The 14,899-nt window shown below is 33.9% G+C and overlaps 1 protein-coding gene across 1 annotated transcript in view; it reads left to right on the top strand.

Annotated features, from left to right (window-relative positions):
- Positions 1-11,299: 11,299 nt before the first annotated feature.
- The window catches only part of SLCO1B3 (solute carrier organic anion transporter family member 1B3), a 77,233-nt gene continuing 73,633 nt past the window's right edge, over positions 11,300-14,899 (top strand). Inside the window, exon 1 of the mRNA XM_045554233.1 lies at positions 11,300-11,355. The gene's annotated coding sequence lies outside the window, so the exon portion shown is untranslated. The remainder of the gene's footprint in view (positions 11,356-14,899) is intronic.

Raw genomic sequence — 14,899 nt, 5'->3', positions numbered from 1 at the left:
ACATGAGACCATTAGTCAATTATGCTCATGTATTTAGTGTTCTGTGAGGTGCATTTTCATGGACACTGAGACCAGTAATTTATTCTCATCATAAGAATAAGAAAAGGAAGGAGTTTGTTTATTTATTTATTTATTTATATTTCAGAATATCATGGGGGTACAAAAGCTTTCGTTACATAAATTGCCTTTGCTCCGCCCAAGTCAGAGCTACAAGCATGACCATCTCCCAGATAGTGTGCACCACATGCATTAGATGTGAGTTTACCTATCACCTTCTCCCTGCTCCTACCTTCCCAACACCTGATGAATGTTACTTCCATATGTGCACATAAGTTTTAGTCAGTTAGTACCAATTTAATGGTGAATACATATGGTGTTTGTTTTTCCATTTTTTCCATTCAGGATAATGCAAGAGGAAGTTCACCATTTTTTATGGCTGCGTAGTACTTCATGGTATACATATACCATATTTTATTAATTCACTCATGTATTGATGGACACTTGGGATGTTTCCACATCTTTGTGATTGCAAATTGTGCTGCTATAAATATTCAAGTGCAGATGTCTTTTTTATAGAATGCCCCAGTAGTGGGATTGCTGGATCAAATGGTAGTTCTACTTTTAGTTCTTTGAGGCATATCCATACTATTTTCCATAGAGGTTGTACTAGTTTGCAGTCCCATTAGCAGTGTATGAGTGTTCTTTTCTCTCCATATCCACACCATTTGTTGTAGTGGGACTTTTTGATGAAAGCCCCTCTCACTGGGTTAAGTGATATCTCATGTGGTTTTGATTTGCATTTCCCTGATGATTAGAGATATTGAGCATTTTTTCATATGTTTATTGGCCATTAGTCTATCTTCTTTTGAATAGTTTCTGTTCATGTCATTTTCCCACTTTTTAATGGGGTAGTTTGATTTTTTCTTGCTGATTTTCATGAGTTCTATAATACTTCTAGTTATCAACCATTTCTCAATGTATAGCATGTGAATATTTTCTCCCATTCTGTAGATTGTCTATTTTCTCTAATGATAGTTTCCTTGACTGTGCAGAAGCTTTTTAATTTGATCCAGTACCATTTATTTATTTTTGTTGTTCCTGTGATTGCTTTTTGGTACCTTTTTCATAAATTCTTTCCCTAGGCCGATGTTTATAAAAGTTTTTCTAACATTTTCTTCCAGAATCCCTATGGTTCCATGCCTTAGGTTTAGTCTGTTATCTACCATGAGTTGATATTTGTGAGTGGTGAGAGGTGTGGATCCTGTTTCAATCTTCTACATGTGGCTATCTAATTTTCCCAGCACCATTTATTGAACGGGGATTCTTTTCCCCGGTGTATATTTTTGTCTGCTTTGTCAAAGATCAGATGGCAGTGTGAGGATGGTTTTATATCTGGGTTCTTGATCCTGTTCCATTGATCTATGTCTGTGTTCTTGTGCCATTGCCATGCTGTTTGGGTTATAATAGCCTTGTAGTATAACTTAAAGTCTGATAAATCGATTCCTCAATTTGTTCTTTTTGCTCAAGGCTGCTTTGGGTATATGTGGTCTTCTCTGGTTTCATACAAAGTGTAGAATGTTTTTTCTAGACCTTTCAAGAAATGATGTTGGTATCTTAATAGGGATTGCATTGAATCTGTAGAACACTTTGCATAGCGTAGACATTTTAACAATGTTGATTTGCTGATCCAAGAGAATGATATGTTTTTCCATCTGTTTGCCTCCTCTGCTAATTCCTTCTTCAGTGTTTTATAGCTCTCCCTACAGAGGTCTTTCACCTCCTTAGTTAAATATATTCCTAGGTATTTTATTTTCTTTGTTGCTATTGTGAAAGTTATTGAGTGTTTGATTTGTTTCTCAGCTTGACTGTTGTTGGCATATAAGAATGCTACTGATTTGTTTACATCGATTTTGTAATCTGAGACTTGCTGAATTTATTTATGAATTCCAGTAGTCTCTTGGCTGAGTCTTTTGGGTTTTCTGGATATAAGATTACATCATCAGCAAGGAACAATAGTTTGACCTCTTCTCCCCTCATTTGGATATCCTTGATTTCCTTCTCTTGTCTGATTGCTCTGGCTAGGACTTTCAGCACTCTGTTGAATAGAAGTGGTGATAGATGTCAACCTTGTCTGGTTCCAGTTCTAATTCAGAATGCTTTAAACTTTTCCCCATTTAGTATGAGGTTGGCTGTGGGTTTGTCCAAATTGGCTTCATCCCAGAGATACAGGGATGGTTCAACATATGCAAATCTATAAATGTAATTCACCACATAAATAGAAGTAAAAACAAAGACCATATCATCCTCTTTATAGACTCAGAAAAAGCCTTTGACAAAATCCAGCACCTGTTTATGATAAGAGGACTTAACAAAATAGTCCTAGATGAGACTTACCTAAAAATGATAAAAACCATATAAGACAAACCCACAGCCAACATCATAGGAAGGAGTTTAGAACAGCTGTTAACAGCAGAAATATCAGTTCATTGAAAGCATAGGTACCTGGGACCCACCCTACAGGCCTTGAATCCTGGGTATAATACAGCAACACTTCACAAACCTTAACCTCAGACGACTTTATGTATACAATATTAAGGAGCCCTTTATTCAACATTTCATTATCAACACTCTGGAAGAGGTAGGAGTGTGGAGGCCAGTAAAAGAAGAGAGATGATGAGGAATGAAGCAGGCAGTTACCACCTGTCTTACCTTCCTATTGCTGCTGTACAAAGTATTTAAAACTTAGTGGCTTAACATAACACAAATTTATTCTCCTACAATTCTGAAGATCATAAATCTGAAATCCATTCCACTTAGCTAAAGTCAAACATCAGCAGGGCTAGTTCCTTCTGGAAAATCTGAGAGAAGAATGTTTCCTGGCTTTTTTCAGCTTCTAGTCTCCTCTGTATTCTTTGGCTTTTTACTCCTCCCTCCATTGTTCAAAGTACAAAGCTCCAGTCTCTGCTTCTATCATCTCATCACCTTCTCTTTTGACTGTAGTCAAATCTCCCCCTACCCCTCTATTGTAAGAACACTGTAGATTATATTTAGGACCCATGCAGATAATCCAGGATACTCTCCACAACCAAGATTCTCAACTTAATCACATCAGCAATGTCCCTTTTGTAATATAAGTTAACAATGACACATTTCAGAAATTAGGACACGGATATCTTTGAGGGCCATTATTCTGCCTACCATACCACCATTCTACACTGCCTTTCAACTTTCTTCTATACATTACATAATTTTTAAAAGAAATCTGCTGAGATATCAAATCTTGAGAACAGACACCACTCAAATGTCTATTTTATCACACTATTTTATTCAACAAATATTTCATAAATATTGCCTAGGTATACAGAACTTTTTTAGCTTTTGAAGCAAATGCCATAGATATATCTCTGCCCTTATGGAGCTTATAGGTTGGATCATCTCTTTTACTAAATCAAATAGGCCTTCCTACTCCCTTCCTTCCCTGCTGCTATGGACTTGCCCTTTTTAGTCCAGTCCTATCTCTCTAACTCTAGCCAAATAAGAGTATTCTTCAGAGAGGATAGAACGAGAACAGAATTCATTTTACCACGAAACCTCTGTAACACAATTTATTGACAGTAAAACCTACCCAGATGATAATTTACCCTTAATTATTAAGTTTACTTCACCTAGCATGAAATTTCATGGAAAAATATTGTAATAACCTAGGGATGGGTTAAACTAGTTTAGCCCTCTAATCTCCTTTGAGTAGGGATTAGTGGTTGCATAAATATTGCCCCAAGAAAGAGCTGATTCCTGAATGATGAAGAATGGAAGCTTTCTTTGCTGCAAAGTTCTAAATAACTTAGCATACTTAGATGTATGAACTGCTTGTAGTATCCATCTCAACAGACAGGAGCCTACTTCCACCTACTGGCTGGACAATTTCACAATCATCAGTGCTATACAGGTAATTTCTACCTGGATCTTTATATTTGTTTCTGATTTATAGACATAATATCAGCTCCTTTTCACCTACGCCTTCTCCTTTACTCCAAAACCTACCAGCTCTCTGCAGTCCTAGCTTCCAGGGTGATTGATTAAACCAGCTAGCACATTGTGTTATAAAATTATTAGGCAGCTATCGATATCCAATAAATCTAAGAGGATATTAAAAGGCTTAAAGAAGTCCTCAGGACACAGAACATATTGAGAGAGGCTTAAGGAAAATAGGCAAGATGATCCAACGAGGTATGGTCACAACCATTATTTCAGGAGATAACTCGATTAGCAGTAGTTGAGGACAGGAGTATTCTGTTGCTTCAAAGACAATTTGGGGGAAAGTGACTGGTCTTTGTTATGTCATGTGAGAGCAAATAACTTGAGAATTCTCTATTGAAGTTGTAATTTCCAGAAAAAAACTTATTTTTTTATTTGTCGTATTTAAAATGTATCAGAAAACTATAAGCTAATTAGAATTCCTATTAGAGAAAACCAATGTTATATTTATGCTATTTAAGAGAACACATTTTTGCCATTTGAGTATGAAAAAAATATTATTCTGAGTTTGATCCCAGGAAAACTAACAAGAGTTAAGGAAAGAAAAATCTGTATTATGTGAAATATATGAGAAGACTCTATCATAAAGTCCTGTTAAATTAGCATGAATGTGGTCTTTAATCAAATAAATGCAAAATGAAACAAGAATTAGATCCTGTTTTACAATTAATTGTTTAAAATTTAAAAATACATATGACTGGTAGATATGAGTTAAGAGTTACAATTTGTATGAAAGGATTGTTATTGATAAAATCTTTCTGAAAAGGAATTTGAAAAGTGAACTTTAAAAAATTTACCCTCTTTGAATCAGTAATTTCAATTCTAAGATGGTTTACTGTAGAAATAATCATAGCTGTATTCAAATATTTACATATAAAGATGTTAATTGCAGTACGTGTATAATTTAGAAAAAACTTATTCAAATAGCTACAATGTATTGAGTGATTATAATGTTTCTTACATTGTGCTTGGTGGTTGACCCTGAGAAGAGAAAATGAAGGAGACAAAAAAGAAAAAGGAGGAAGATATAAGAAAATAGTAGTAATAAAGCATTGTCACTTTTTATTTTCTAAGGGCCTAATGATTTTGTATTTCAGAACTTGGAATAAGTTAGATTAAAGTTAGTTAGGAATTAATTAAGTGAGATTTGTGACATGAGGGAAAAGGTTTCGTCTCAGCCACGGTGCAGATTGATAACCTGAAGTTATGCTGGGCAATATGGTGGCCACTAGCTACAAGTGACTACTTAAATCTAAACTAAGTGAATAAAATTAAAGTAAAAATTTACTTCCTCAATCACACTAGCCACATTGAAGCGCTCAATAGCTATGTGGAGCTAGTTGACACTGCATTTGAGAGTGCCATTATAGAATAATTTCATCATCACAGAAAGTCCTCTTGCACAGCACTGCTCTAAAAACTCAACACAGACAGACTTGAATAGAATTGCTATGCCTTGTTGAGAAATGAAAAATTACTCTTCCATTTCACTTTAATCCTCCTATCCTATAACCACTTTTGGGTATTTGTCTTTATCTGGAACTGCTCCAAAATAATAAATTAAATTTCCACTTTCCTTCATCTCGTTTCCTCAATTACCCTCAGTATACCCTTTCTTCTGCTTCATTGGACCTCCAATCTATCTACTCTTCCATTTTAACTCCATTAAGACATTGATGCTCAATGAAAATATTAAAAAGTATGATAATTCTGTAGAGTTTTGGGGTGCATACCCTTTATCACCTTAAGAAAGTTATTTTCCATTTATAGTTTGCAAGTGTTTTTATGAATGGATGAATTTTTTCAAATGCCTTTTCTGCATCTTTTGAGATGATAATATAAGTTTAAGGTTTTTCCCCTTTTTCTGTTGATATCAAACTACATTGAGTGATTTTTTAATGTTAAGCCATCCCTTCATGACCAAAAAGCAAACAAATGAATAAAAAATTATCAGAAAACTAGAAATAGAATAGAATTTCCTCAACCTACATCTACAAAGGCCTATAGCTAACATTGTACTTAATTTTGAAAGACTGGAAACTTTCTCTCCTAAGATTAGGAACAAGGCAAGAATGCCTGCTCTCACTACTTCGATTTTGTGATTTGGTAGTATGGAGAAGGTATGAGAGGTTCTAGATAGTGGAATAAGACAAGAGGAAAAAACACATTCAAATTGGAAAAAAAAAAAAGCAACTGTCTTTATTTTTATACAACATGATAAAGAAGACTTCAAGAAAAGAGAGATACACCATGTTCATGGATTTTTATGACTCAATATTACTACGATGCCAATTCTACCAAAATTCTTCTATAAAGTCAATGCAAACCCTATCAAAATCCCAGCAAAATTTTTTTTTCAGAAATTGAGAAGCAGATTTTAAAAACCTATATGGAAGTGTCAAGGACCTAGAATAGCCATATTTTTGAAAAGGAAGAACAAAGTAGAAATACTTATAAGATCTGATTCCAAGGCTTACTATGAAGCCACAGTAATCAAGATAGAATGATATTGACATAGACATATTAATCAATGCAACGGAATAGAATCTGGAAATAGACACAAACATTTATGTTTAACTGATATTTTATAAATATTCTAAGTTAATAGGGAAAGTAATCTTTTTAACAAATGATGCTGAATTAATTGAATAGCAATAGGCAAAATGAAACTTGACTCTTGCCTCATACCTTACACCAAAACTAACTCAAAATGGAACATAGACCTAAATGTTCTAACCAAAAATATAAAACCTTTAGAATAAAATGAGAAAATCTTACTGACCTCGATTTTGGCAATGTAAACTGTACTCCCCAAAATTCTCTACATAAAACACAAAACGCACAGTGTAAAGATAAAATTAATACATTGGACTTTATCAAAATTTTAATCTTTTGCTTTTGAAAATATTTACAAACATATATCCAACAAAGATCTTGTTTGAAGACACATAAAGAATGCTTACAACTAAATAATAAGACAAACATCCTCAAAAAACTGGGTAAAATATTTGAGTGGACGTTTCACCAAAAAATAAAAAAAAAAGATATATGAACAGCAAGTAAGCACATGACAAAATACTTAATATTACTAACATTAAGGAAAATTAAATTAAAAGTACACTGAGTTACCACTGCACATGTAGAAGGACTAAAATTAAAGACTATTCATACCAACTGTTGGTGAGGATGTGAAGGAACTGAAATTTCATATACTGCTGCTAAGAATGTAAAATAATACAACTGCATTAGTAAGCAATTTGGAAATTCATTAAAAACTTGACTATACAACTCCCATCTGACCCAAGCATTCCACTACTAGGTATTTATCAAAGAGAAATGAAAGCATATGTCCACATAAAAACTTATAAATTAATGTTTATAACATTATAACACTTTTATTTGTAATAGCCCTGAACTGGAAATAACCCAAATGTCTATAAACAAGTGAGTAGATAAATAAATTGTGCTACATTCCTATAGGAAAATGCTAACCAGCATTGAGTGAAAGAACTATTAATATACACTACATGATTGAATCTCAAAGTAATTATGTTGACTGAAAGAAGTCAAACGAAAAAGAGTACTTACTGTTTGATTACCTTAATATAAAATCCTATACAGTGTATAATCTATAGTGATAGAAAGTAGTTTAGTGGTAGAGTTTGAGGTGGAGAGCGGTAGAAAGTGATAGGAGAAAACTTTTGGAGGCGACTGTTATATTAATTTTGTCTCATGAGTGAGTGCATATGTCAAAACTCATTAAATTGTGCACTTCATGTATGTGCAGTTTACTGTGTATCAATTATTCTTCCATGAAGCTGTTAACCTTTTCAACACATCTGTGCTTGCATATCTTTTGTAAATCCTTCTCATCTCTTTAAGAGAACGCATATCACGGATTGAAGACCACTGGGCTAGAGCATTAAAAGATAAGGTAGAAGAAGAGATGAGTTCTTGAAGCCATAGTGGATTCATTTATTTAAAATATTTATTGAGTTTCTACAACATACCAAGCACTATATTAGAATCTGAGCAAAAAAGATGAAGTCCCTGCCCTTTTCCTGCTTATATTTTAGTGGGGAGAAGTCAACATACAACCAGATTTTATAAAATCATGTAATTTTAAGAGAGATGATGGGAGGAAATAGAGCAAGATGTTAGAAAATTACAAATGTTACATTCTTTAATAGGTCAGAAAAAGCATCTATGAGGCAACAACAATTGAGCAGAAAAATGACTGAGGTGAGAAATGGACATCTGGAGGCAAAGTATTCCAAGTAGGAGGAAGAATACATGCAAAGATTTTGAGACATGACTATAACTGGAATGTTTGTGGAATATTAAGAAGGCTTGTGTTGCTGGGAAGTAATGGCCGAGTAGCAAAATTGTAGAAAATATTATTAGAGGAATAACCAGGGAACAGATTCTATAGATTCTTGTGTAATATAGAAAGGACTTGGGTATTATTCTAAGAAAGCTAGGAAGAGTGGCTGTTATTAAAAACTCAAAAAGAAATTGATGTTGGCACAGATGTTGTGAAAAGAACGCTTATATGCTGGTGGGAATGTAAATTAGTACAACCTCTATGGAAAACAGTATGGAGATTTCTCAAAGAACTAAAAGTAGATCTACCATTTGATCCTGCAATCTCACTACTACCCAAAGGGGGAAAAAAGCACTATATCAAAAAGATACCTGTACTGGTATATTTATAACAGCAAAATTCACAATAACAAAAAATATGGAATGAAACTAAGTGTCCATCAACTGATGAGTGGATAAAGAAAATGTGGTATATATACTCAGTCACAAAAAAGAATGAAAAAATGTCTTTTGTGTAACTTGGATGAAACTGGAGGCCATTATCTTAAGTGAAACAATTCAGAAAAAGAAAGACAAATACTGCATATTCTCACTTAGAAGTGGGAGCTAAGCGATGGGTATACATGGTCACTCAGAGTGGAATCATAGACATTGGAGACTCCAAAAGGTGGGAGCGGGGTGAGGGATAAAAATTACCTAATGGGTACAGTGCACACTGTTCAGGTAATGGATACACTAAAAGCCCACACTTCACTATACAACATATCCATGTAAAAAACTACACTTGTAAAACCTAAATCTATTGAAACTTTAAAAAATATTAGTCACGATCATGTGAGAGTTTTGAGCATTGACGGGTATGGAGACTTGGGGATTCTTTCCAGGAGCATGAGGATTTCTGGAGCTATTGGGCAGGCAAAGTCAGGTTTGCCCTAAGCCTGAAAGATCATTCTTGAGGTGTGCCTGTGGCATCCAGCTGAGAACTCTGGGACAAAAAACTTCTGGGCAGACATCTGAGAGAGTTTATTTTTATGCATTTAATAAAAACTAACTGCTTTAAAAATTATGCAAATATCAAACAATGAATTTAATTAGGTATTGAATCTATAATGTACCAGGAAGTGCATAAGGCACTTTACATGCACTAAATTCTTACCCCAAATATTGATTTCCCACTTTATAGATGAGGATATTGACATTCAGAGAGATTAAATAACCTCCTTAAATTCATACTGCTGGCAACAAGCAGAGACATATTTGCATCAATGTTTATTGGACTTTCATGATCATGATATTTCATCAGAACTGTGATGATTATCCCTGGACTAAATATCAACAGATTGTTTTACACAAATTTTGCAATTCTATTGATCCATGGCTGTTAGCATAATATTGATCTTGAAACAACTGTTGCAATGTCTTTCCTCTGACCACTCTCATCTTTCCATAAGTCGCACAACAGCAGTCTAATTTACTTAATCGGGAAGAAAAAAGGGCACAGAAAATGCTCTTTGACCTCTGAAAACATTCCAGAATTTCACCGCTGACAGCTTTAGTTCAAGGATTAGAAACGTTCTCAGTTAATTTGTACTGTTTTATCTTCATTCTACGTGTATATTGTCTCAAAACAAGTTAATGTGTCTTGGATGGAATGTATATTTGAGGAGAAAACCATTATCGCGAGAACTCCCAAACTATTCCTACTCTGAATAAAGAAAGTCCATAAAAAATGATAGAAAATGTTCTGTATCTCTGCTACAATGATTCTCAAAATCTGGTGGTATGTGAAAAAAATTGAAAGTTCTGATTTCAAAAAGCATAATCTCTGGCCTACAGAGTCAGAATCTCCTGGGTGTGGGGCTGGGTTGTTATTTTGACAAAGACTTGCCAATAGTTCTGACTCAGCAGAGGAGTATTTGGTAACTTCTGCCCTAATTTTCCTGACCCCCATCTACATTTCAATGTTCCTCACATTTCCTAATCCTTCTCCCCCTCCACACTCTTTGGTTCTTTCCACAAGTCCAATGTTTTTAAAGAATTTACCAGGGATAGAACCAATCTATCAAATAACTGAGACAGAAATTAAACATATATTGCTGCAACTGTTTCAACAATTGTCCATTGAATGATAAAGGGTAACAATGTTTTCACATATGCATCCTCACTTTGCAATATATATGTATACATATATTTATATATATTTGTGTGACAGACGGGTGTGTACTTTATTTACATTAGTACACTTTTAGAACAGAGCCCAATGCCTGAGATATGATTCAGAGTCAGAAATGTTTAAATTATTGAATTGGTTAATTAAACTTCATCCTTACTACAGACAACTTTCAACTGAGTCTCTAAAAACCAAGTCAATAAAAAGAAATTATGTGGACATTCTTTCCTCAGGCTTTGAGGAAAGAAATCTGCCATGCAAAGCAGTCTTGACTTTTGCTATTTAGAAAACCTATCATGTAGTTAATTGGCCCTTTACTATTCCATGTGGGACATCCAGTATCCATACACATATTAGAACTGTACCCAGGTACCAAGCAAAGAGGGTATATTGTATCTTTTGAATGCAATTGTGTCCTGTAGGCACATTTAAAAAAAATGTCTTGGATTCTTCTCCATTTGAAAGAATTTTAACTACCTCGGATAATCTGTTCTATTTGTATGTTTAAAGAAAAAAAAAACCTCATGCAACCAGTTTAATTGAATAAATAAGTAAAAGTCATTCTCAGAAATAAAGTTTGTTAAATATTACCATAAAATAATGTGCAAATTCTGAGAAATTATTAAATAACGTTTACAATCTAGAAGTCTGGAGTGAACTCCCAGAATTAGCTAGGTAATTTTTTTCTATTTGCCTAGGACAATTACCTAATAAGATGGTTAATCATCATTGAACTGATAAAAAAAAAAGCCAACTAAATATTTAAGGAAGGACTTTAACAGATAAAGGATAGACTTGTTGCAGTTGCTATGGGATTCTAAGTTCAGGTAAGAACTTTTGAGATTCTCTACTTTCAACAATTCTTCTATGTAAGAAATTTTCACAAATTTCAGGGAAAAGTGTTTTGATGGTCATGATAAATATTTTAAATATTATGCTGTCTTCTTCACACTTATGTTCTTAGTCCTTAAAACCTAATAAATATCCCTTCTGGAGATAGATGAGCCTTAGGTTAATATGGATAAATTACAGAAAATCATACATTTATAAATTTAAAAATAAAGTTTGAAATCCTGTTCCTATTACTTCCTAGACAAGTGGAACTTAAAGGATGAAAAAATGAACCTCTAGTTACCATCTTAAAATATGCTGCAAGACAATTATTTTCATCAACTACATAGAATTATTAGACTAGACTTCCTATTTCTTTGATTTCATCTCACTGGATAACAGGGGCAGAGGGAGGGAGTTACTTGACAAACATGAAGAAATTGAACATGTCTTAAAGTGACTTAACCACCTCTACTCTCCTTGTTTCAACTCAAGCTTGACTCAGGGTAAGGGAAAAGGAGGAGATTTTATCTCTAAACAAGAAAAAAAAAATCTTTTCAGCACAGTTCTTGGTATGAACTAAGGGCTCAATAAATATTAGTTTCCTTCTCTTATTTAGGGAGGTGTCTGCCTTTAAAAACAATATTTTTATTGTCAAAGTAAGGTGTGGAGGGGGAAAGTCCCCCTAGCAAATGTGTAAGAAATTAGTAAATGCTGTTTTTCCTTGTTCCTCCTCAGTTCCATAGGCACATCTAGACACTGGGTCATTTGGCCTGCAGTGATTTGCTATGGCCCCTTGAATAGAAAAACTTTAACACGGATAATAGAGGCTGATAAGATTCTGTTCCCCACTCCACATCAATCAACCTGGGAAAATCCTACCTGTTCTATTCAGGGAAAGATTACAATGCTACATCCAAATGCCCATGGCTCTGTCTTATAAATATATTGTGTCCCATATATGTGTGTGTGTGTGTGTGTGTGTGTATCTCAATTATTTGCAACCCAGAAAAAATATGTTAAATGCCTACAAATAAGGCTTAATTAAAATGCTATGATGAAATAGAAAGTATGGTATTAAGTCAAGCCTAAGTTGATATTTCAACTTCCTGGTTACTTTATAGATAATTGTTATAATTTAAGGTGAGAAATAAGGAACAAAGTACTCATATTTCTAATTTTTTGCTGGATAATTCATTCCAAGACTTGGGAGAGAGATGTGGAATAGTTATCAGGGAAAGTAGGGGAAATATGGAGAAAAGTAATGACTATTCAAGTGTATTCTCCAATGGTACAGCCATGTGGGAGAAGTTATTTAAACTGGGAATAACTTGGAAAATATAGAAGAGGTAAGATTTGGAGCACCATTACAACCAAGAGATGAGGAAGGACATTATAGGTTGAAAAGAAACATATAGGAGAACAGAGAGCTTTCTTGGGATAATGGTTCCACACATCTGAAGGTGCTTATGGTTGTCTTGGGAAATAAGGCTAAAACAAGAATGGTGTTTAGGTTGTGAAGACCCTCAAATAGGAAGCATGAATCTTATTTTATATAATATGAGGGATCTTTGAATGATTCTGAAGATGAATGTAATCTACATAGGATAGAAAGAAGGCTAGGAGACAGGACAACCAAAATTTAATCAACGGAAATAAACAAGGCTAGGAGTGGTGAGACAATAGCCTTCAAGCCTTCAAGAATATTTGTTTACTAGAAAGAAAAAAAAAAGTCTAAAGCTAAAGGAAGACTATCCACTTTGCAAGTCATTCAGAGATTTGCAATTATAGGATTAATTGATAGAACAACAACAAAAAAAGATGTCCTAACATTTAAATTCTGGGGGAAGAAACAGAAGGAGGTATTTGTGGAAAAAGTAGCATGAAATTTATCAAAGGTCTGCTTATGGCCTTGAGACCATCAAGCTATCGATTTTCTCCTCACTCCATCCTACCCATGAACTCAACATACTCAGATACAGGCATGTATAAAACACACACACAAAAATGGAATAATTGAGGTTCATTTCCATATACATAGGTGTAGGTTTCTGTGTTCATGCATATGTTTATATGCACTCACTATACATAAGTGATAATATGCTTGAATATTTATTAATCACATTTATACATTATCCATTAAATATGTACCATAGTCATGGTCTTTATATGTTCATAGTATAGAGAATTAAATCATTTTTGAATAAATTAATGAATAAAATATACAGTTGATCCTCATTAGCCACAGACTCTGTATTAACAAATTTGCCGCCTCACTCAAATGTATTTGTAACACCAAAATCAATACTGTTGGGCTTTCATGGTCATTTACTTGAATGCCCAAAGTGGCACAAAACTTAGGTTGCCACGTTCCCAGCTGAGGTGACGCTCTGCCTTTGTGTTTCAGCTTACATACTGCAAACAAATGTTCTTTTAATGGTCTATTTGGTGCCACATTTTTTGCATTTTTGTGCTTTGTGCTGCTGAGTTTACTGTTTAAAATGGACCCTGATCGTAGTGCTGAAGTGCTGTCCAGTGTTCCTGCATGCAAGAGTACCTGATGGAAAAAATACACGTACTATATAAGATTCCCTAAGGAAGGCACTACAGTGCTATTGGCCACTAATTTGATGTTAGTGACTCAATAGTATATATTAAATAAAGTGTCTTTAAACAGAAACATACATAAAACAAGGTTATGTATTGATCAACTGGGGACAGTGTTGTGACCAGAGTGAGGCAGGCACCAAACCCTCTATCTCCCCTAGGAAAAATGATCCAATCCCCAGAAACTTTATAAGTCATAACTACTGCAAATAATGAGAATCAACTGTACATATGACATATGTTAAACATATTGTATAATTAATGCCCCATTAAAAATCAGATGTCTATGCTTATATATCTGCATATATGAATATTTTAGATATATAACTATATATTATGTATTATGCACATATGTATGAACTAGAATACATTTTTAAACCTCAGTGAAGAACCTACTATTCCATATAAAAGAGTGAATTAAAGCAAAAAGTTGACTTATTTTACTAGTCTTTAAAATAAAGGCTTAATAACTGTCAAAATTATAATTTCTCTTACACTTTGACCCCGAAACTCCACTTTTAGGAATTTATCCTACAAATATGATCACACATAAATAAAACAACATATGACATATTGAGAAAGTTTTCTAATATGAAATAATTAGATACAAACTAAATGCTTATTAACATAGAACTAGTTAAATATATTATGGATGACAAAACCCTGACACCGCAAGAAAAATGAGGAGGACCTTGTTCTGAAGTTAAGTATATACAGCAGTGGAAAAAGGCAAAGAACAGTGTTGCTGGTATGCTGCCATCTGTGTTAAAAAAAGGAAAATTTTATACATTTAATTAAAAATGTATATCTTATTTCTAGATAAGGGAATCAAGGTTAGAGGAAGAATATTTGTTTTTTTTATTTGCATTTTCAACTACATGCATGTATTTTCTCTTGAAAGATACATGAACACAATTAAAATAAAGTAAGACC

The sequence above is a fragment of the Lemur catta genome, chromosome 6, assembly GCF_020740605.2.
Source record: "Lemur catta isolate mLemCat1 chromosome 6, mLemCat1.pri, whole genome shotgun sequence".
Lineage (NCBI taxonomy): Eukaryota > Metazoa > Chordata > Mammalia > Primates > Lemuridae > Lemur > Lemur catta.
Note: the sequence above shows the minus strand (reverse complement) of the source record. Positions and strands in the feature narration are given on the sequence as shown.